This window comes from Planococcus citri, chromosome 4 (assembly GCF_950023065.1).
Source record: "Planococcus citri chromosome 4, ihPlaCitr1.1, whole genome shotgun sequence".
NCBI classification, from domain to species: domain Eukaryota; kingdom Metazoa; phylum Arthropoda; class Insecta; order Hemiptera; family Pseudococcidae; genus Planococcus; species Planococcus citri.
Genome location: NC_088680.1, coordinates 49,160,792 through 49,184,838, shown reverse-complemented (window position 1 = coordinate 49,184,838; position 24,047 = coordinate 49,160,792). Strand labels below are relative to the sequence as shown.

At 37.1% G+C, this 24,047-nt stretch overlaps 1 protein-coding gene across 3 annotated transcripts in view; it reads left to right on the top strand.

The window, feature by feature from the left end:
* The window catches only part of LOC135845541 (facilitated trehalose transporter Tret1-like), a 52,408-nt gene that overhangs the window by 13,368 nt on the left and 14,993 nt on the right, over positions 1-24,047 (top strand). The window lies entirely within an intron of this gene.

Genomic DNA, 24,047 nt, shown 5'->3' with positions numbered 1-24,047 from the left:
ACTTGACTGAAAAGTCAAAGGAGCTAAATCATAGGCCAATATGTACATAATAGAGATGGCATTCATACGAGTATCTAAAAGAGCAATTTGAATTCATTGCTATCGAAATAAAAATTAAATTTATAAATAATGAGCATATCAAAATTATTTATCATTTCCATCAAATACTTGGATAAACTGTTATCTTAAAAGTGATAGGGATTAGCAGATGATAATAGGTTCTATAACAAGCGTGTTAATGGTCCATCTCATAAATATCACCTAAGGGGGGACATTTATTCGACTCCTAGCTAGCTCAGATGGGAGTTGAAAAGAGTAATCACCTATACTTCTAAGTCATCAAGTACATAAATAATCAACATTTAAATACCATTTATGTACACAAGGTTTATTTTGAGAAGATATTCACTACATTGGCTACATTTATAACATATTGAGATATGTTATTACTTCGACGAATGTGCTCTATCTAAACAAATAGGATAGTACTTAAGGTACTTCTCCTGGGTGAATCATGCCAATTATACAAGGAATTGAGACCATACTGGCTGCGCAATATACAACAACCATGTAAGCGAATTATATGAATTTATGCGGAAGTGAGGAATCTCTGCTCCATCCCTTACGACGATTGACTTCATCTATTAACTACGATATAATTATAGTTAATATAGTGGAGACACCACCATGTAAGTACCCACTTACCTAACACTGCTGACCATCTCACCACCTCTTTCCCTTAGCCTACCCCAATAATAGTGGCTGTCGGTGGCTGCTTTACTTTAGAAGAGACTCACGTAACACACGCATCCCTCTAGATGCCTAGGAACATCTCGAGTAGACCGCAAAATTAGGTTATAATCGTCGGATTAATACCATTTATTATTAACCAACGATCACGATTAGACTTTAATTTAATCTAGTCCACACGCGAGGTGGGTAAAACAACAAAATAATACTACTTAGGCAGAAGCCTGTCTTCGTATACAGATTACTCCCTGACCACATACTTCGACGAGGATCTTGCCACGGCCGATTGCAAAAACCAAGTGAAGAGACACTCCAATCGCCAGAAGCTCGTGCCTCCTTGGCGATTGACAGATGTCTTTCACACCCTAATATCTGAATACTTTCCCACGTACTCGGTACCTTTTATTACCCAATAAAGATAAATCACATCGCGTAAAAGGTAACCCTAAGAATAATCACCAAGCAGGTGGAGGCAGATTGCACCATAACAATTGCCCCTTCGTGGGTTTTACTCAGGGGGAGAGCTAATCAGACGGAGAAAAAGCACGGATCATGAAAGAAATATGAGCTAGATCTGCCCCCTCTGCCCCTCTACCTATTCCTTAGCCCTAGCGATACCACTGCCCCTCCGTACTTTTGCTGCGATGTGCAGAACTATTTCTGGGTAAAACATTTTCCAAGAGATGGTTCGGAGGCGGGATTATTTTGGCAAGTAATGCATTGAACACAGTTTCTGCATTCTTTGGTATCAATTTCCATCAGAGATCCATCCGAAAATGGAAACACTGAGTTTTAATTAGTACCAAGAGTGATGCAGTAGAAATGTCAATCACATTACAAGAGGATCGAAAGGTAGGTGTTTGAGCTAAACTATGAAGTTGCGATGTTTGTAGAGTATGCTTAAGAAAGCTTTTTAGGTTTTCTGGTTTGATTTTTTGAATTTTTATCAAGGAGATTTTAAATAAAAAGAAAAAATGAATAAATAGATGAAGAATGTAGAAGATCTCGGTTTTCGAGATTGAAAAAATAATTTTGAAAAGTAAAAAAGGCCAAATGATTATCAAAACTTGGGTATACTCAAGAGGAGAACTAAGCAGAAGAATATTCACTTGATTGTGGCAATCGAGTACGTATCTTATAGGTTTTAAATAGTTTTGTTCGATGATTTGAACAATCCTAACGTGTGGAGGTATATTGCCCACTGTACGTGATAGCTATCTGATTATAAATCAGAAAACACGTTATTCACAAGAATACGTTTATAAGGCTGGTTCTCTATCCAAGTATGTGGTATAGTAATAATCTGCTAAATTTAGCCTAAAATTTGGAAAAAATAAGAATTCCTAATTGTGTATATGACGATTCGAGAATCCTAGTACTTCTATTAGTTCTTAAAAAAAAATTATTTTTACGTCATACAATGTTTTTGGTAGTCGCGTAATTTCAGAGCAGGTGTGACGATCAAGAGGTTTCGAAAAGATTAAAAAATATCAAATTTGCAGAAAAAATATCCTAATCTAGTAAGCTATGTAGCGTCACCCTGTATGTTAAGTTTTTTGATAAAATTCGGTATACAGGTGTCATGCAGTGTTGGGTACTTGGGTAGAAAAAATACATAATCTAAACTATTACTAAGAGTACTAAAACAATACTAGTGACACATATGTACAAAATTATAGTGAATGTAAAAAATAAAGTGTCAATTTTTGAAATATCATTATAACGATTAATGGGACACATCATAGGGTCGGGTCGTTATAGTTTTTCAAAAAATGAACAAAAAAATGAAAAAGTAAATAAAAAATAAAAGGACGAAATATTTACAAAAATGGATTGTGTTGTAAGAGATGCAAAACGTTTTTTGGGTCAGTTACTTTGTTTCTGATGGGTTGTCGTTGGTAGATGGCTTCGTGGCTGGAGACACGGTCTCACTGTACCACCGTTGTAACGCAGCTCCTCTATGACGTTGTCTACGATGAACTAATGTCTCTCGTATGTACTACTGAACATAAACAAAATATTAGTAGAAGGCATTTATTATAATCCAACATATACATGCGTTTTATATTGGATTATTTTTTCGTAAGGTTATAGCAAATTAGTAACGTATTATGATACTGTTACTATTTTTATTCCTCTCGATCTGCTGGTGAGTCTGGAGATGGTTGATTTATATAATCGTCCAGGATTTGATCAGCTGATCTACTCTCAGATTCTTGCTCCGTATTACGTTCTACCTCGTCAGCCCATGATCTTTGATTTGTAGCAGGCGGTGTCGAAGAATTTGGTTCATTGGACTCGTTCTGCTGTTCATTAATAACTAAACGAGACAGATTAGGTTCGATAATAGCTACAGGGCGGAGGAGTTCACGTAACAATCCTCCTTGTGAAGGTGGTCGAATTGGTTCGGGTAGGGTGGTCGATATAGATTCGACCATTGTTGTCAACTGACTAAGGGGCTCGCTCGAACGCGGAGTCTCTATAGTGTTGATGGGTGCGGAAGAAGTAGAGGGAATTGGTTCGCCTTTCACCATATCTATGCCAGGTAGGTTATCGAACTTTAAAGGGTTGATTTGTTTTTGTTTAAAATCGTCCGCTTTTGTAGCGGAATATGGGACGTCCGAATCACCTGTGTCGTCTACATCGACAAAGATTATGTCATCTTTCTTGGGATCGGGTATGAAACGTTTTTTGATTTCACGAATGATATCAGTATATTGGGGTGAGAGATAGTATGGTCCGGAATCGTTCCATTGCGATATCTCCATATGGATTGCCTCGAATACTTCCGGCATATGTGTGACTTTGGCTCCTAAAATCCTGTCCCACTCATAGGCCAAGGCTCGTTCGATTAATTCGAAATGTGTCTTATCCAGAGATTTATGAGGAATGAGAGGTAATAAGATTAGTTCAATTACACCTCTCTCCTTAAAGAATGTGCATAATTTTTGCATATTATCAAAGAAATCTGAATAAGGAGTGCCTCGGACTACGTCATGTGTACCAATGGCCATCATGATCCTTTTTGGGAGGATTTGGAAGCTTTTGAGATAATTGACTAAGTCACGTAGTAGAAGGTCTTGTCTATATAGCTCTGTGCTTATGAGGTTTTCATAGGGTTTGCGGTCAGTGAGGTATTGGATGATACCATGCATATGGCCGTCGCCCATGGATAGAATATTGTGAGCAAAAATTACGGCGACGTAATTTTCCTCGAAAACTTCAAGACCTGCTGCAGTATAGTACTGCGGGTAGTAGTTTAATGGATAAAATGGTAAGAGCTCCGTAGACTCTGTACCGAAGCGTTTTTTATAGCGTCTATGGTTTGTCCAAGATTCGGCCGGCGTATTTCTCCTTTTTGGAGTTTGCGGTCGTTTGGCGCGTTTTGGGCTATTGGAAGAGCGGCCACGAGAACGTGGTCTGCCTCGCCTAGATCCTAATCCACTTGGATTCCAAAATTCTTTTGGCTCAGTGTCATCACCTGAGTCTACACTTGGACGCTTTTGGCTACTACTTTCTATTGACGAGTTCAGTAGAGAGGACGAAAAATTATAGGGGTTCGGATATGGTGGGTACACCGTTGGAATAGGTGTACTCACTGGCTCTGGTCTTTTGAACAAAGTTTCCGTTGAGCACGATCCGGGTGAAAAAGTGCCACAAAACAACAGAGGTTGTTGCTTCATAGGCAAATATGCCGAAGATGACGGGGTCGAAGTTGTAGAAAAAGGGGTGTTTGGGTGAGGATTTTCGTATGAAAATAGTGAAGGTGCCGTCGAATAGTGCGGCTGCGGATACGGTTGATAGATTGGCGAATGAGGCTGCACGATCGAGGACTCTAGAGTTGGAGTTGAAGGTAGATTATGGGATCGAAAGCTTGAAAACATGTTGGTCATTTGTTGGTCTAACGCCATATTGTATTTTGCCTGAAGGTTGGCAATTTCGCGTTGTGCATCGTCTAGTTTAGCACGTAGAGACGAGTTTTCCCGTGACATAGTGACCATTGAAGCTTGCATACGAGTATTAAAGTCTCGCTGCATTGTTAATTGGTTTTGTAGATCCTGTGCTCGAGCATCAGGATTCACATATTGGATCATTCTAGTCGAATGATCGACTAGCGAAAAATCTGTTTCAGTAATTTTTGAGTGACATTTGTGATGAACACAAGTTGCAATTTTTGCATTGAGGGAATCTATTTTGAGACTTTCGGAAAGATGTCTGTTCAGACAACTGAGATGATAGAGATGCTTACACGAGGTCATATAAATTTTGTCCTTTCCGGGTTCAGTATACGGACCAACAAGGGTTAAGGGCCTCGTGCATTTATCGCAAACTAGCTCGTAATGATTCATCCTATCAGGGTTCGCGACGCGATTAGATATATACGAAAGCAAAAAATAAGAAAATAAATAAAAAGGAAGGAAACGCAATTGAATGAATTAGTCCCTTGACTCTGTAATATAGCGTACTATGTTACAGGAATCCACTTGGCGACAGTGAAGCAATTTCAAAAAAAAAATTATGCAACGTTGAATTTCAAAAAATTGATTTTAAAAAGCCACTCGCGATTAATAATTAAAATACGAATTACTTTACCACATAGTTTTTGAGGTTACTTGGCAGTACCAGTGATTCGTTGCAATGGTGATCGTATGTGACTGGATATGATGCCTATGGCTTCCTCGATTTTGGCTTCTAAGTTCCAAGTCCAGGGAGGAGGTCTGCTCAGCACAAACGACACAATTCATATGACCGAGAGGATGCGAATGTGATTCTTATTTAACTGTCTTTTTGGATCGAGATTTTCGTGGTTTCCTTGATTTTCTGGGAAAAAATAATGAGCCTATTTCTTTGCCTATAAAATTGCGGTACATCTGCATTTTCATTGTCTCCTTTCTGTATAGGGCAAATAATAGAGGCAAGTATATATTTCCATTTAAATAATATACCTGTGTGAGGGCGCAAATGTATCATAACGGTAGAGACAAAATTGGTGTCTTTATGCAATAATAGGAAAGGTTTAGGGAAATGAGAAAGGAAGGAAGGGAAAGTGATTTGAAGGGGTTCTATATTGTGTGTAAACATCGGTTACAAGGTATAGGTATTTTAAATTGGTTGGATAGGGGTCGGAGAGTACTGTGAATGGATTGAAGTGGTTGGTGGCGAGTCGATGTAACTGTTACCACATATTGTTCGATATATTGTCTCTGTTGTGACTTACACGATGCGCCCTTTACTACCGGTTGCTCTTATAGGTGGAGAGTCGTAAATTTTGTCCATTCTTCTCTATTGACATCGTTGTGGTCGTTGAGGATTGACAGATGATCTGGTATTTCAATACTTACGACGAAAAAATTATCCCTTTTTCCTTATGGACATATGTAACGCTCTTGGGCGTTCCGCCTATTAAGGATCGTATTATATTATTGTTATTTGTTTACCACAAGTGGTTTTGATTTTGCAGCTCGTGTTGCATCGGCATCTGTGTGCCTCTTACTCGTATGCTATTTTGTTGCACATGCTCTAAATGGCATTATGGCTATTGTATTTCTCTGAATACGAAAATAGACCATACGAGGGCTGCTTTTCAGAGTAAGCTAATAAAGTTTTAAACACCTAGGGTTTTTTGTTCACCTAAAGTGTATGCACACGTGGCTCAAGTCCGATGCTTGAGCGTGTGATTTTTCAATATTTACATTAAATTTCGTAAAAAAAAAAAGAATATCGGGGGGTCGACTACGTATTTTTACGATAATTAGGGTTTGTGCGTTGTCTATTATGCTAGTAAGTAATTTGTTGCTTTTAATGGGGAGCATAATTACCTGTGGTCCAGATCTTTGTCCGGACCTGTAATTTAACATTTTCTAGCATAATTATATCTAATTGCATATTGTTTTCAATTGTATCAATAAATAATTACGTCTCAGGAAGACGATCAAGTGAGACAGACACAAGAGTCTCATATTTATTGTGTGTAACAGTCTACAGATTGTTACGGCGATTATAATAAATTATCTTCGTAATTTAATTGGATCGTCACTTTTTCATGTCAAGAGGTCATTGCCTTTTGATTCACGAATTTTTTAATTGAATTGTGTGTCGATCCATTATGTGTTCCTATAATTATTATTTTCGCAAACTAATGTTGCTTTAATATTTTCTGTTAATATTCCTGAAACAAAGAAGGATTTGATTAATAAACATGACATGAAGTGATTACCAATTAGGAATTCAAAAGTAGGTAAACGATTCGAAAAAATTAAAACTGATGGGAGAAGTGAGAAAATTTTGTTTTGGGGTCAGTCATGTAATTAAGTAATCATCCTTTCTGCAACTAGGACTGAATGAAGTTGATAGAGACTCGTTCTTGGACATATTCCATTACGTGTACCTAACCAAGTTCAGAGAATGCTATCGATTTTTGTGCAAACTTCGAAATTAAAGACCTCGGTCAGGTCACCTGTGGCAGTTAAGTGAAATGAGGTTACATAATACAAGATTATAAAAACACCCTCTTTTAAAAGCATTTCGCTATTTTGCCTTATTGGTACTGCTTTGAAGAGTGTAATCGACGAAGGATTAGCTTTTCTACACAATAGGGGTGTCTTTCTCAGATCATGTGTTAGTGCTATAGGAGGTGTTCTGGAGTGGCACAACCTGTCCATGGAATTTCTTTGAATTCCGTGAATAAAAAAAAATGTAAGCAATTTTTTATGTTGTTTACTCCAGCAGATAATATACATTATTTTATTTGTTTTATTGTAAGTAGCATATCTTTGTACGTTACTTACAGCCTGAAGACTTACTCTCTTCACAAATTCTATACGTCACCCACTAAGCTTTTTATTTTTTGGATCATTATATTTTTTGGTAAACTAGAAGAACGAACTTTTTAGCCTCCTCATTCAAGGTAGGAAAATTAGATACATTTTGAGTACCTGGAAAGAGAGCAGAATTTTGAACCAGTCAACAGGTTGGGACAATTGGTGTGTTTCCTAAGGATCTAATGTCCTTTACCACCAAGATTACGATCGTCTTAGCTCTGAAGAACAAGTAAAACTTTCTGACATCGTTCTAAAAACTGACCTTACTAAGGGTGTTTTTCGATTTTTAGTACATTAGTGCATCATTGTGCTCGTAATGTGTTAATTATTCTCAGAATCTGTGTTCTTCTGAATAATGCAATCATGTAGTTTAAACTAGTCAACCTATTCATTATCCACCAATGTGTCGTTCGTGTTACGACTTCATAGATCAGTGCTATGATGAGTGGTGGATTTCCAGCTCTACGTGGGTCAATGAATCCACGTAGTTCATTGAACCTTTATTATAGCTTATGTAAGTAAGCTATTTTGTTTATTTATTTATTATTATTATTACTTTTAATTTTTACCCGTATTGGTCCTATTTGGGACGACTGCTTTTGGTGTGCAATTATCTAGGTAATACGGGTATGTAGTAGGTCTATTTGCCTATTTACTGTTTCTATATTCATAGTCGTCTTATCAAGGCCTGAGATTTTAAGATCTTTGTCTATATTTTCAGGGATTTGATAAGTGATCATCTTTTTTATTGTTTTATTTACGTCATCTACATAGGACAACTGTCTCTGTGTGTAATTGCGTAGGCAGTGTGGGTGTGTTATAGGTCTACATTGCCTTCTGCACCATCCAACACAGAATAAAACCAGAAGATTTCTATTGATAAAAAAAATAAAATCCTAGTCGAATTTTGAAGTAATATCTGAGTTTTTAATGCTACCTATTCAGGGCAATTGTCTTGGGTGTAACCAAGTAGGTAGCATATTTGCAAGTAATTAGGTCTAATTGCCTAATTACTTTCTATTGTGTCGATATGGATCTACATTGTCCATTTTCGAGTTATTATTTATTTATTATTTTCATTATTAACATGATCCAGTGGTGTATAATTATAACAATTCGTGTTCAATTGTGGAGTCATACTCATGGGTCATGTGGACATAGTACTGATGGGTCAATGCCCTCTTCCTATGGTATTAGCGTTTTATGTTTTTATGGTTATGTAAAATAACTCTAATTATTATTATATTTTTTTTTTATATATTACCTACGCGGGGCAATTGTATCTTGGTACAATTGGGTAGGTAGTGTCTGTATGTGGTGAGTCTATATGCTCATCCGCTGATCTGATGCCTGACGAGGTGGAAAACCCTTTTCGGCTTTCTCTTGCACTGTCAGGTGATTAACGACATAATGCGACAGTGCTGGATGTTTTACCACGATATAATATGGATCTATATTGCCCAAATTTACGTGTCTTTATTTTTATTTTATTTAAAATTTAAAGTTCAACCAATGGAACACGTTCAGGGACAATGATATAGTGTAATATATGTGTCTCTCAATGGATTGAGCTTTGTTTATTTCATTTTTTACATTATCTTTTTCTCGATTTTTTGCACCTTTTACTCATTTCTTACATTCTTAACCTTTGGAGTTCAGAGGTCAGATACTCGAATGGCCAGCGTGGTGGGCATTCTATTAAAGTAAAGGCCCAGAAAAAGGGTACGGATACGTGTGTACGATATCCTTCCGAAAATCGAGAAAAATTGAATATCTGAGAATATCAAATTGACAACGTGTAACGGTGGTCTCGAAGATATCGTCGATCTTCTAAATGGATAGGAGATTCTGGATTAGCAACGTAGGAGTTCGTATTGATGGGTAATTTCTACGAAGACAATATCGATGTTCTTGAAATTTTATAAAAAATTCAATTTCCGGATGTAAAGCAACACCTGCAAAAACAATACCGTAGGGGTTATTGACTCGATGATCTCTTGCAATCTACATTCCTCAAACACGTTTCCCTCGTTTCGTATATTCCTTTTCCTTAACTTTCATCCAAGCCAGATCTAAACCAGATAAAGAATGAAATCATAAACTTCTGTATTGGAGGGACATAGTCTATTGATTTGGAAAGATATACAAATACGAAGAACTGAAAAAGTGTTACTGAACGCAGCTCATACTCATTTATCATCATAGAATGATTTCCTATTGAATTTGAATAAAATTCTGCTACATGTATGGCATAGATTGTGCAAAATTTGTGGCAAAAAGAGTTTCTCCTATCTGTAATGACGACCTTGTCTGTTGAAGCGAGTCAGCATGGAAAAAAAATTACATGTATAGTTAGCATGCAGTCCCACAAACACATGTTTGTTGAGCATTTCTGTTTGCTTTATCCAGAGAGGTAATCTCCAAATATAAAATTTCGTAAGTAGTTTTCAGAATTTTTACATTCATGTTTTTTATAACTATATATTACCTACCATTCGGGGCAACTGTATTAGTGCAATTAGGTAGGTAATCGTGTTTTTAATATGATCATATTACCTACATATTAGGGCAATTGCTATGAGTGCAGCTGGGTAGATAATATGTTTACGTGTTGCATATTTCTCTCTTTGGACGATCGTCCGAGAACGATTTTGATCGTGCAATACGTTTGTGTGGTAGGTCTAGTTGCCTACTCAATTATACCCTGTGTGGATCTAATTGTCCATTTCACTAGGGTGTATATGGTTATTCAATGATAACTCTAATTTAAAGTTATTTCTTTTTTTTTTTTATTTATATGTACCACCTATTTCAGGGCAATCGTATATGTATAATTGATTGGGTGGCACATTGTTATACGTGATTACCTTTAAGTATCACACGTACAAAGAGGGTTAATTCTTTAGAAATATATTCCATGGTTTTTTATTAAGTAAATGTACTACCTAATTAGGACAATCGTATGGGTACAACTGGCTAGACAGTACGTTACTATTGTATGAAATTGATGGTTTTTAATTTTCAATGTATCGAGCATTCTTTAGGGTCTTCGGAATCTGATTTTTCATCAGGTTCCATATCATAGAATCGAGGATATGGAGGTTTATCGTCGTCGGACGTGTATTCAACCTTCTTCATGTCCATAAACTTATTCCATTTAAAATCTGGACCCATTCTTCTCAACCTTGCTTGAACACGATCGGATTTTTTCCTCGAAGGTAATGACGTGGGTCTCGCAATTTTTGCCCCAGTTTGTGGTGTATTTTGTGACTGGGATTCAAAGGGGAGAGAGTCGCCTATCGCTGAATCTGGCAAAATTTCTTGCGAGTTGTCAGGTTTTGTCATTTTATGAGGAGGAGAATTCGTTGAATCATGACTCATTTCAGGTAATATCTGCTCTGAGCAGGTATTGTCTGTTGTTTCGTTGATAATAATATTTTCGATTGAGTCATATGAGTCGTATGAGTCTCTTTCCTGAATAGGTCTTTCTCTCTTTTTCGATTGAGATTGAGGAGATTCGAGTACGTTATCAATATATTCCTGCGATATGTGCTCCGGACAGATATCTTCAAGAGTTAATTCAGAGTCAGTGAGTACTATGGAGTCTGGAGAATCGGATTGTTCACGATTCTTAGGTGGTCTACCTCTTTTCTTATTTTGAGATTGAGGTGCCTCTGTCTCATCTGAGTCTTGAGTTGAGTTAACGAACTCGGAATCAGACCTATTTTTTCGAGGTCTTCCCCTACGTTTTTCAGTAGTAGGGGGTGATTCATCGCTTGGTTCGGAGGAATTAGATGTGTTTTGCATATTCGAAGGCTCAGTTTCAGATCTATTCTTAGGTGGTCTCCCTCTTTTCTTTTGAGATTGAGGGGGGTCACCACTTGCCCCTCTCGAAGTAGAAGCTTCGGGATTAGCAAGTGTAGAGCCTGCTGGAATACGCTCATCTAGGTCGGAGGATTCTAATTCAGATTCCTCAGCACGTAGTGTGCGAGCAAATGCGCGGTATTCGCGTGCTGTTTTATTTATTTCTGTTAGAACAGCTTCGGATGCTCTTTTGAAATCTTTCTTCGTAATTACGATTTCAGTTTGTTGATTTTGTGAGGGGAGGACTTCCTCTTCACTCTCATCATCCGATTCCTGTTGGTTTTCTGTCAGAAATTCTTTTATACGTTGTTCTAATGTACGTGAATCAATATGGGATTTTAGACAAACCTCGTCTTTCAATTTTTGTAGATTATCTTTCGTAATGAAGAGAGTTAATTGTCTAATATTCGATACCCTATCTTGATCAGTACCATCAGTAGGTGCTAGTAAATAGCAATTGTGGCCATTTCGTTTTATTACTTTAAATGGACCTACTTTCTTTTGATAGAACTTTCCGGATGTACGCTTTTCGTATGACGATTGTTTATGATTTGTCATAAGTACCCAGTCTCCCTCCTGAAAGAATGTTGGATCTGGGTGGCTTTTATTGAAATTGCATTCTTCCTCAATGCGCTGAAGCCTGCGTTTATCTCGGATAAAGGTTTCTATAATTTGCTTATCAGACATATCCAAAATCTCTAAGGTTCTTTCTTCTATATTATAGACTGCCTGCTTAGCGAGAGTGTCTGCAATAATATTCGTGTATTCGTGTCTTCTAGCAAAGACATGAATAAATTCCACTTTCTCAAAATCTTTCTTTAGTTCGATAATTTCTTTAAAAAGGTGTTCATGGTGCACTGGTTTATTACGAGAATTTTTCCAGTTATTCGTTTGCCAACATGAAATCGTATTATTGAGGGCTTTAATCGCATAGTTAGAGTTACTCAATAATTTTACCTTTTTGATGTTATTTTTCTTCAAGATTTTGAGAGCTGTGTGGATAGCAGTCAGCTCAGCTAAGTTATTCGAAATTGGATATTCTGACTCAGTTATTCGTTCCGAAACATTTAATAGGGAGTCAGGTGCAAAACAGATCCCTATACCTGCTATGGCTGATGCATCGCCATTTTTTGAGCATGCACCGTCAGCTGTTACTCTGATGTAATCGTCAGCATCAATAATTAGATCATCTTTTGGGTCTAATTTTCTTTCCATGCAGGTAGCTGAAGTGACGGAAGGAATTTCCTGTTTAGTCATTTTTTCACGAATACGTATGAGTTCTCGTCTGAAGTTGAATTTCATACTTTCGTGTGGAATTTGTAGACTAATGCTATCTTCAATACCCCATGCTTCATTGGGTTTGAAGCCAAATGAGGTCGGTGTATTATTTAATTCATTCTCAACGTCTTCGATGACCTTGTGCCATCCTGAATGAGAACGTTGAGGATCATAGCTCTGATTCAATTTTACGCGAATTTTATCACCTATACCCCTCATCGTCCTTTCGACCGATGAGGATTGAGGGTTGTATGCATTCGTGTGTGCTACCTGTATACGATATGACTCAAGTAGATTATTCCATGAATCAGAAATAAATTGACAACCATTGTCAGTAATGACTTTTCGAATTTTAACTCTGCGGCTCCTAATTTCATCGAGTACGTTTTCCATTTGGATACAGACTGATCTCTTTTTAATATTGAATAGTGTTTTCAGCCATACACGATTCGTAAAGACATCTTTTACAACTAGGAGGTATTTTGGATCATTTTTTAGAGCTGGTAAAGGCCCAAAAAGGTCTACAGATAATACATCACCTAGCGAAAATGCCTCTATGTGAGCGTATTCAATTGTTTTAGGATTAGCATAGTTTTTATTGACTTTGCAAATTATGCAAGAACCACAGATATCACGAATATATACAAGAGAATTTATATGGTAGAAAATTCGTCGAAAGATTGCATCTAGCTTGTTGGATCCAACATGTCCGTAAGCACAGTGCAAATAATCTACCGTATCGAAAAATAATTCATTAGGCAGACATGGAACTTTCGATTCGTCGTCCCATATTCGGTGGAGAACCTTGTCTCCTTCCTCATTGTATATGAGTTCGAATTTTCTTCTCTTTTTCTTTTGTATATCTCTCTGTTTTTTGTTATTTGGAGGAACTTTTTCCTCAAGAATTTCTGTGATTCTTCTACAAGTCATATCTTTTTTCTGATAGAAAGCAATATCTCTGAGTCTCTGATGAAGTTCAGGGATATTTTCGCTTAAAAACTTCAGCTCGAATGGCTCTATTGAAGTTCGAAAATCGTCCTCTTCTTCTGACTCAGAGGAGTGGGATTCACTCTCACTTTCTAAAATTTCAGCATTAACTTTATTAATTTCAAGTTCTGGCGCTTTGATGTCATACAACTGTTTATTAGAGTAGTGCAAATCGTAAATTAAATCGTAACAGTTCAAGACAGTTATCCAATGTGCTGCCTTTCTGTGGGTTTGAGCTATCTCTCTATAACGATTAACGACAGGTAAGAGGTTTGACCTTACATGTACGCGTCGGCCATGTAGCCAGATTTGGAGTTTTTGTACGCATTTAACTAGACTCATCATTTCACGATCGAAAAGCGTGAAATCTTTTTGATGGTCCTTAAAGGCGATTGATACGAACAGTATGATACGTTTCTGTTCTTCCTCCATGTAAAAGAGGACTCCATTCATCGCGTCTGTCGATAATTTCGTATCTAGAAATAGATCACCCACTTTTGGAACTTGTTGCAATTTAAAATCCTTACGAAACTCAGCTTTTAATTTTTCAAAAGCTTGTTGTTGGATCTCTGTCCATTCAACAGGAACATTGCCCTTTGTGAGTTTGTAAATAGGATTTACGATTTGTGAATACTCAGGAATAAAATCCCTATATAAACCAGTATTGCCTATCAAAGCCAGAATATCGTTTTTAGTATTTATCGAAAATTTTCCTCTTTTAGTATGTTTTTTCTCAAAATCGTCCAGTTTCTTAATTTTTTCGCTTTGTTTTCCGATTCCTTGATCAGAAATTACAAATCCTAAATGATCTGCTCTGTTGCGAAAAAACTGGGATTTTGTCGGATTAAGTGTGAGTCCGTTAGGGTGACCCTTAAAATGTAAAAGTGAATTTTTTTGAGCTCTGACCCCCTAAAATTTTTAATTATATCACATTATTCCCAAATCCAAAATATTAGCCCGATTGAAGGTCATTAACCCGTGCCGAGTTGGCCTAGAAGGTTTAAATGGGATTTAACATGGGTTTGTAAGTGAAAAATGGATTTGAATTCCGTTTATGCGCTTAAAAAATAATTCGGGGAGTTTTTTTGCACTAAAATGCTTCAAAAGCACATCATAGACATTATAAAACAATAACAGTGTGATGGGGGACCCCCTACCCCCTCTCCACCCAGGAAATATGCAGCACAGTGGGCCACAGACCCCCCAAAAACGGCGATAATTCGGATTCAACCTTCATCGATGTGCAATACGTCGAATAATACGTTTTCGAGGTCGTAGAATTCGAATCTGCACTTATTTTTTTGGTAGGGGTGGGGGGTGAGGCGCGGGGAGGGGGGAATTTCAAATTTTGCTTATATTATTGTGTGATATGTCGAGTGATATGTTTTCGAGGTCGTAGAATTCGAATCTGTACTTATTTTTTTTGTAGGGGTGGGGGGTGAGGCGTGGGGAGCCGAAAAATTTCAAATTTTGCTTATATTATCGTGTAATATATCGATTAATATGTTTTTGAGGTCGTAGAGTTCGAATATGGAGTTATTTTTTTGGTAGAGATTAAAAGTGAGGCGTGGAGAGGTGAAAAATTCCAAATTTTGCTCATATTATCGTTTAATATGCCGTTTGTAGACTTTTTCCCGCAGTTGGCTAGCAATTATACGTTTCGAGCTCCTCCTCCACCTCGCTCAACCATACTTATATGTCTATTTTCTAAATACTTGTAAGAACAATAATGTTAAAACGATTTTTATTTGAAAAAATTAACAAAAAATCACAAATATCGTAAATCAATATTTTCAAATCAAAAAAAGTAAAAATATATTAGAGTTTTCGCTTCAAATTTTTTTTCAACGCGATTGGAAATACTTCGCGATGTTCTTTCACAGTTCTTAACAGGTATTTCTGCTGCTCTCTACTTCGCGTAATTTTTCCGTTATACTCCTCTAATAATCGTACTCCTCGTTCCGCCGTATCATTCACCGCTTTCAGGGAGTATAAAAAGCCTTGGGCGCTTAGAAAGGATTCATCTGACTTCCACGTTGCACATGGGGCATCTAAAAAGCTGGTATTCGAGATCTTCATTCGCGTGAGAAAGTTCAGACTGGTCTTTGAGACAAAATCTTCCAAGTTTTTGGCTTAAGTAAAACATGAAAAAATGACAGAGATAATAATTTGAAAATTACGTACTTATTTACAGGGTGTCTACAGGAATTTGTTGACCAAAAATCATTACTTTTTCACTACCTTCAAAAAAAATCATCACCTTCCAAAATATTTTCAACGAAAAAAACTGTTCAATTTTTCAAAATGAAACGGCGATGATGATTTTTAAAAAAGTTCAAACTTTAAAAAGAAAAGCAAACAAGCCCAAGTGAAGCAAAGCCAAAAGCTTTCAAAAATTCATGTTTTGAGAAGTAATGAAAAAAAATTTCTTTACGCAGAGAGGAGTTTATTTTTCTGATTCAAACTTTGATTATTTCTTTAATTTGAACAATAGGCTTTTCATTTGGAAAAAGAAGGCAAAAGCTCTCGAAAATAAAAAATGAGTAATTCAAGTTCTATCAAAGTCAAAAAATGAGTTTTTTTCTACAAACATTTTTTGTGAGTACTTTTTTTCTCATTTTTCACTACCTTTCAAGCGCAAAATTGCTGAAAATCATTGCTTTTTCACTACTTTTACTACCAACTTTCAAAATCACTACCTTTTCGCTACTTTCACCACCCTGTAAACACCCTGACTTACCAAGTTACCTGTACCAGGTACCTACCCTACCTACTCCATTAAATTTGATCGAATTGAAATTTAAAATTAATATTTGTACCATACATACCATACAACAATTTTTGAATTTCCTTTTTCGATGGAATATAACGTTTACCAGAATTAGGTATCGGCTCATTTGATAGATTCTGCACAATTTTCGTCTTTTGATCATCAGTTACATCATTATCAAAGAGGGATAAAATCGAAATTTCTTCGTTTAGGTACCAGAGGTGAGAACAAAACTTTTTTAATGCTGCATCAGATATTGTTTTGTCAACATTCTCGTAAGCTTTCAAGGACTTCAAAAAGCATAAATCTTGGTAAGGCGCCTTTACAGCTAAAATACATTCGAGCCACGGTTTGACGTATGTTGATACAATAAAACAGCACACTGCTTTCAATCCTTCTTCTTCTTCTTCGGTCAAATCACATTGGGACTTCAGCAGAAATATTTTCAGCGAATAAATAGCTCGCGCCATCCATCGTGCTTGATTTATCGCGCCAGGTGGATGGATTTTCAAATTCTGATTCACATCTCGATCCAAGAACAATATACAAAGCTGAATCAATTCCTGATAATCATCTCGTATAGCAGGTTTTTGTAATTCATCGTGATAGAACGTCGATAGGTCGTTGATTTCGGAAATGCTCAAATGAGAGATGCATTCTATGCCACTTTCAAAATTTGTTGAATCGATATTTTTCCAACCATCTCGAAAATTTTTAAATAGAGGCGTGTCTGGACTTGATGTTACTTGTGGAAGCTTCGATTCAAACACCCCTTTTAACACCAGCTCGTAAACATGATGTCGGCAAGCAAAAAGTAGAAGATCTCTGTCCAAATACTGCTCAAGAAGTACACAAGCGCCATTGTAGCAACCAGTATTAGAGGCTGTCGTATCACAACACATAATTTGAACTTTGTCTACAAGATTCCAATCAGACAGCGCATCGAATACAGCTTTTGCCTGAGCTTTCCCAGTAGAATTTTCTAGGTTAGGTACATCGATCAGCTGTTCTCCATTTTGATGTGTAATAATAATTGGTAATCGTTCTTCTTTCGATTCTCTAGGATTAGGCGCTGGCATCAATTTCCCATCCCAGTGAACAGTGACTACCTCCGGTACCTCATTTTGAAAAGTTTCTTTTATAAATTTGGCTCGTTCTTCTCGTCTTTCTACGCGTTTTCTTTGGATAGATGATTGACTTATTGAAAATTCGTCAGTATCAAAACCGAGTTCCTCAAGAACAGCTTGCAAAAGAAAAACAGTATCTCGAGTACTTAACTGACATCTATCAAGAACAGCCACGACTTTAGGAGAAAGCAAATCTTTGGTGCCTCGCTTATTACCGTTTTTGACTTTGTCATCTTCGTCTGAGCTCAACGATGAAACATCTTCCTTATCTAGATTTTCTGAATTACACCCATCAGATGAAGTCGAGGCTGCTGATTTTTCAAGATACATCTGACGTCTTCTTTCTTCCGCTTCAATTCGTTGCCGTATTCTTTCTTCTTTCTTCGCTAGGTTCTTATCAACTCCAGCAAGATAACCAACTCGTCCTGGTTCTCTCTGTCGTTGCAAAAAAATCCTATCTTCTTCTTTTTCTATGTTTTTCAAAGCATCGGCATGAGCTACATCAAATAGATTATCCAGAATATTTTGAAACTCGTTTTCACGTTCCCTATACACGTTCTGAGATTTACTCGCGTTCTTTTGAAGTCGTCTCCACGACTCATATAAATCCTCCAACTTTTTAATACAATTTTGAGGATGTTTTGTAGGAATTCGTGCTTTTTCCCAAAAAATAAGGCACTCTCGAATTGTCAATGTTGCGCTTTCTTTTACGGTAAGATTCACTTCACGTAAGTTGAAAAATAAAACGGCGAGTACTTGCCTATTTGACGGCAGCTTAAATCCAGTAATTTGGTGATTAACATTGCCCACTAGAAATATACTCGTTCTGTCGGTTCTGTTACTTCGTAAGTCACTTGATAACGACGACATTATTCGAAATTGAGAATTAATAATTGTACACAAAACACTAGACACGTCAAAATTTTCACGAACTAGGCACCAAATAGGATCAACTGGCGAACTACGGATAAGGCGACGCGAGACGTAAAAGTTACGTTTTCATTACTATGCAACAAGTTAGAACTTGCAATCCGAATATACGAGGAAGGGGGGGGAGTCAAAAATTGAAAAACGAACCAATTGTAACACTCACGCCGGCATAATGCATGAAAACCACTCAAAAATACTTTTATTTACAACATTTCAATTTCCCCACATATTTTCGGAGGGGGGGGGGTAGGGGGTCCCCCATCACACTGTTATTGTTTTATAATGTCTATGATGTGCTTTTGAAGCATTTTAGTGCAAAAAAACTCCCCGAATTATTTTTTAAGCGCATAAACGGAATTCAAATCCATTTTTCACTTACAAACCCATGTAAAATTCCATTTAAACCTTCTAGGCCAACTCGGCACGGGTTAATGACCTTCAATCGGGCTAATATTTTGGATTTGGGAATAATGTGATATAATTAAAAATTTTAGGGGGTCAGAGCTCAAAAAAATTCACTTTTACATTTTAAGGGTCACCCTAGAGTCCGTGCTCACGAATCAAGTGGAAAACTTTCTCTAACCTTTTCATAGTTTCTTCAAAATTAGTACCAGAAATTTTAATATCGTCCACGTATTTCGTGATTCCATCTTCATTATCTATTATTTGATTAATCATATGGACGAAGAGACCTGAAGAAACCTTCAAACCATAAGGTAGTCTAGTAAATTCATATATTTGACCTTCTACTTGAAATGCTACGAACTTGCACGATTCCGGATTGAGTACAAGTTGCCAAAAACTTGCTGTGAAATCTAAGGTACAGAATAACCTATCGCCAGCATTGTCGTATAGCAAGCTTGATATCGTATTAGGCTCAGTTAAGACATTCATGAGAAATTTGTTTAATTCATCAGGATCTAAACATAGACGAATATCACCATTTTTCTTAACTACAGGAGCTAGAGTATTTATGTAGTTCGAGGTCGAATATCTGATTATGCCTAAAGACAACATCTTCGCAATAGCTTTCCTTAAGGCTGGAAGAAGTTTCTTGCTTGGGCGGAATTTTTCTCCTCTCCAAGGCTTAAGATGGTCGGTTTCTGGTATAAAATTGAACTTAACCTGCTCTCCAGTATATTTTCCTGGATTGAGACTAAAAATATCGGAAAATTGTTCTAGTTGAGAATATCCATCTTTAGCTTGCTCTCTTGTGATCGAGCCATATTTTACAGCTTCATTCAGGTCAAGTTTCAAATTTTCTTTGAAAATACGAGTAGCTTTTTTACGTTCTTCATGGATTTCTCGATCGATATCAGTGTACCTAGTGTCACTCATATCTAGGGAATATTGATAATATCTTACGTGTGTGTCTTCTTCAGTATCAGTGGATATAGAGAAGACAGTTAGTGCATTTTGGAATTCGTCCGGATGCATAAAAGGAATAGTAAATTCTTTACAAAAAGTCGGCTCGCATTTTGCACGTCGTTTGTGAATACTCAAAGTCATATGTAGGTAGTCCATAGAGATCCTACCCATTATGAATGTTTGTCCTGGAGCATCTATTATGTAAAATGGTACTTTTATCGCTTGGGAACCTAGTATCATTTGGAGTTTGATGATATGAGTAGCTGCACATATCAATGAGTTATCTGCCAATTTAAGCTGGACCTTGCGTCTCAACTTGATAAATTTCACCCATTGAGGAGCTTCTTCTAAAAAGGTTTTGACCATAATACGAGATAGTACGTTGGGCAATGCCCCAGAGTCCAATTGGAGTGCAAATTTACGAGTACCAATGATCACTGGTATGACACATGCAGGATCGTTCGTGTGCTGTGTCACTAATTGAAAAGAAGTACTTGCATCGGGTTCTTCATTGCTAAATAGCGCGGCATTATCGATCGCGTCTATCGATTTAATGTGGTTCTTTCTATTTTTGTTTCTGAGTAAATTACGACTCGTCTGTACGTTATTGACTTTTTCGAGAAATAATTCACCAAGATTTTGTTTTATTGGTGAATCAGACATCACAATCGGGTCATAATAAATTTCATCTAACGCGAGTTTTAATACTTTTTCCGGGGTATATTTCTTCCAGTTTGTGTCGTAATGCCTTTCTACATTCTGAACTGTCATGATGTCGGTGGGCTCTAGTGCCATCCTAGCATCAAAATTTTGCTGTATTATCAGTTCAGAAATTATAGCATTTCGAATATCACGATATTCTAGTATGGAAGGAAAATATCTACGGATTGACGGTATGTAATGAAATTTTGACTCGATTGGTTGAATTTCAGTACGAGAGCCTATTCTAGGTCGAACAATCCATTTACCATCGTAGTTGACGTGTTCTAAGTGTATAAATTTCAAAGATGGATTTTTCCAGAATTTGATGTTTCTATCTGAAGCTATCTTTATGTATATGTTCTTGAAATCTATATATCGATATAGTTTCACTATTGGCTCCTCAGGGTTTCTAGGTTTTACGAGAGGAAAAAGTAGAATTATGCACTCAGCAAATTTCTCCTGTAACAGATCGATAATTTTATGAATTTGTTCTTCTATCACGCGATAAGGTTTACGTGAATAATTAAATTCCAGCTGTCCTACTGACAGAATGTATTTCGATCCTGGTGGAAATTGGACATTTATCAATCTGTTGTAAATTTTCTCGAGAGGGATTTGATCTCTGAGATATTCAGGTAGCTGGGTTGACAGTATGACCTCGCTTCGAGCCATGTAATGGGATAAACCATCACCGACCCATATGTATTCACTCAATACGTCATGTAATGGGGCGTTCGTCACACTAGGAGTTGCCCCTTGGCTGCCTAGTGAGTCTCGTTTCCCGGTGCCAAATCTCCATTATCATTAGCATTTGAGATTTGTGACGTCACTAATTGAACAGCCCCTGTGATCGTTTGCAGATCCATGTCCGCTAGGTCACCGGTGAACATCGTATTGAGCATATTGCATAAGTCAACTTGTGCTACCAAGTCTTCCTGGGGAGTATCAATAATAACATATTTATCCTGATCTTCATCAAATTGAACCGTCTGCACTGCTGCGGGAGGTATATTCAATGGATTTTTAGGCTTATAGTTGGCATTATTATTATTGTTGAATTTGTTTGTAACCAAATTGCCAAATTTGTCTAAATTGAAAGGTTTCGTATTTGACGCGGGTGAATTTTGATTCGGTTTAGGAAAAGAAGGCGGCTGAGCTACTTTCGGCTGTTCCAACCTATCTTTTGTGGAATCTGACGTCGTAACCTTTTCATTAGGCAATTTGCTTTCTTTTTGAAGAAATCCTAAGCGTTCAGCTGCATCGTTATATAAATTTTTCTTAACAGGCTGCCTGGCTTTTTGGTTCATAATGTTCCAAAAGTTCATTAAGGTTTCGTGAGAAGGAGTTGAGGAGTTGTATGGTCCAGGTGTAGGTATAGTATTGGTATCATTATATCTACGCTTCTGTTTATTACGAAGGACAATAGGTACCTCGTTCTCTGGATCACGTTGAGTTTTTGCTAACATTGTCAATTTTTTGATAAATTGATCTAGAGTTTGACCTTCTTCCCACAATTTAGTTTCAAATTGTTCAGGAGCCTTGCCAATCAATAATTCGATAATATCATCATCGTACCCATGTCGATGATGGCTGAGCGTTCTAGCCCATCGAATCATACTGTTGGCCATGCTTTTTACATTTTTAGACGCAGAGAAATTTAGTTTGCAGAATTTCATCGCTTCATTTTGAGCATGTCTATCCCAATAGAATTCTAGGAATTTTTGTTTCATTTCATCGAATTTACGAACGTCATTAACTGTCTCAAGGAAATCATCACGGTCTGAGGTTGTAATTACGCCTTTAAATGCAATAATTTTGTGTTTTTCTGCAGCATTCGTTTCAGAAAAATAGTCTTCGAAATGATTTAAAAATTCGTGCGGAAAGAATAACTTGTCGTCGCTAAAATAGACACCAGCGTTTATAACTGATCCCGAATCAATAGCCATAGTTTTGGATTTTGTAACAGTAGCTATCTGAGGATTGCGACGCATTGTTTCCTTAATCCGATTCATTTCCTCTGCCATTCTTTTAGTACCTAAATCACGAACCTTCGTATCGTGATCTAATTTTGTCACAGCATCAGAAATAGTGCGAATTTTAGACGAGTTATGAATGGTTTCATTTTTCGTATCTTCAACAGAAATATTAGTGTCGCGAAGTAGACCTGATAGTTTGTCATACCATGCAGTATTCTGCATCATGTTCCTCTCAGATTCACTAGCTACATCAGTAATTCTATCGGATAAATGAATAGTTGCTCTTTTCGTTTCTTTTACCAATTTATCAATATCGGAAATTTCTTTTTTAGTTGTTTCTAAATTTTGAACGACTGCAGTTTGGATGGATTCATTCCAGTCCCAAGTCTTTTGAAAAGTTACGAAAACATTATCTTTAGCGATGTCTCGAAAAATTTCTGGATCAAAGGGTCTAGAATTTTCCTGAGTACCTACACCTTCATCAGGTGTGTGGTGAATTTCTACTTCAACTGCGCAATCATTGTCTTGCAATTGGTAATTATCGCTAAAGAAAGAGTGTTCCAAATTTTCATTTTCTTGATCATCATTCATCGTAACGTTTTTAGAAACTTTACCGCGTTTAGATTTTCGATCTATATTGCCGATATCTACAGTATGTAACGATTTGTGGTTACTTACTCGACTGCGTGTATTCAGGGCTGGAGGAGTATACATAAAAGTGCCTAAGTCCGAACGAAGAACTTCCGAAAGAGAGACTTCCGATACTCGCGAGGGTTACATGAATAATGAGACTGTCGGAATTTGCCAAAACATTGTCGGTTTCCAAAAGTAATGAAAAAAGGGTAAAAAGGTAAAGGTGTATTGTCATCATAGGCGCCTTGGTTTTACGATGATCGAAATGCGTGAGAATCTTTGTTCAATTGCGAGGGTTCAATCATCTGCCTGGGCACGCGACAATTTACACGAAAGGTTTAAATTAGATGTGGCGTTTATTTTTATTGCCAAAATAATCGTGAGAACACGATGTTTAGATCGTAAGATTTTGTAGCATACCGCCGACAGATCCATTGTTAATTTGTACTGGCGGATGGCGGGGTGGTGGAGGTATACATTACATTACCGAAGTACGTAATATACGAGGGCGAAGCCTCTTGCCGTTTTACAAGCAAATTCCACCTTAATTATCATAAAAAATATTTATCTGACCCTTCACTATTTTTTAACGATTGCAGAGATCTGCGAGTTGACATTGCACCTGGCATTGTAAAAAAGAGGGTCTTTTCCCTATTCTTGGAAAGAATAATAGAATCGTGTAGACTAAATCAAAGTCTATTAAATTAGCATGTTCTCGAAGCCCGTACGTAGTCTTCCATTTATCTGGAAAGAAAGCTAAGTACATCTGGTATGTGTAGGTACGTCGGTACATACATATATCCCTTACGTAGTCATTTAATGGTTCGAAAACGCTAATAGA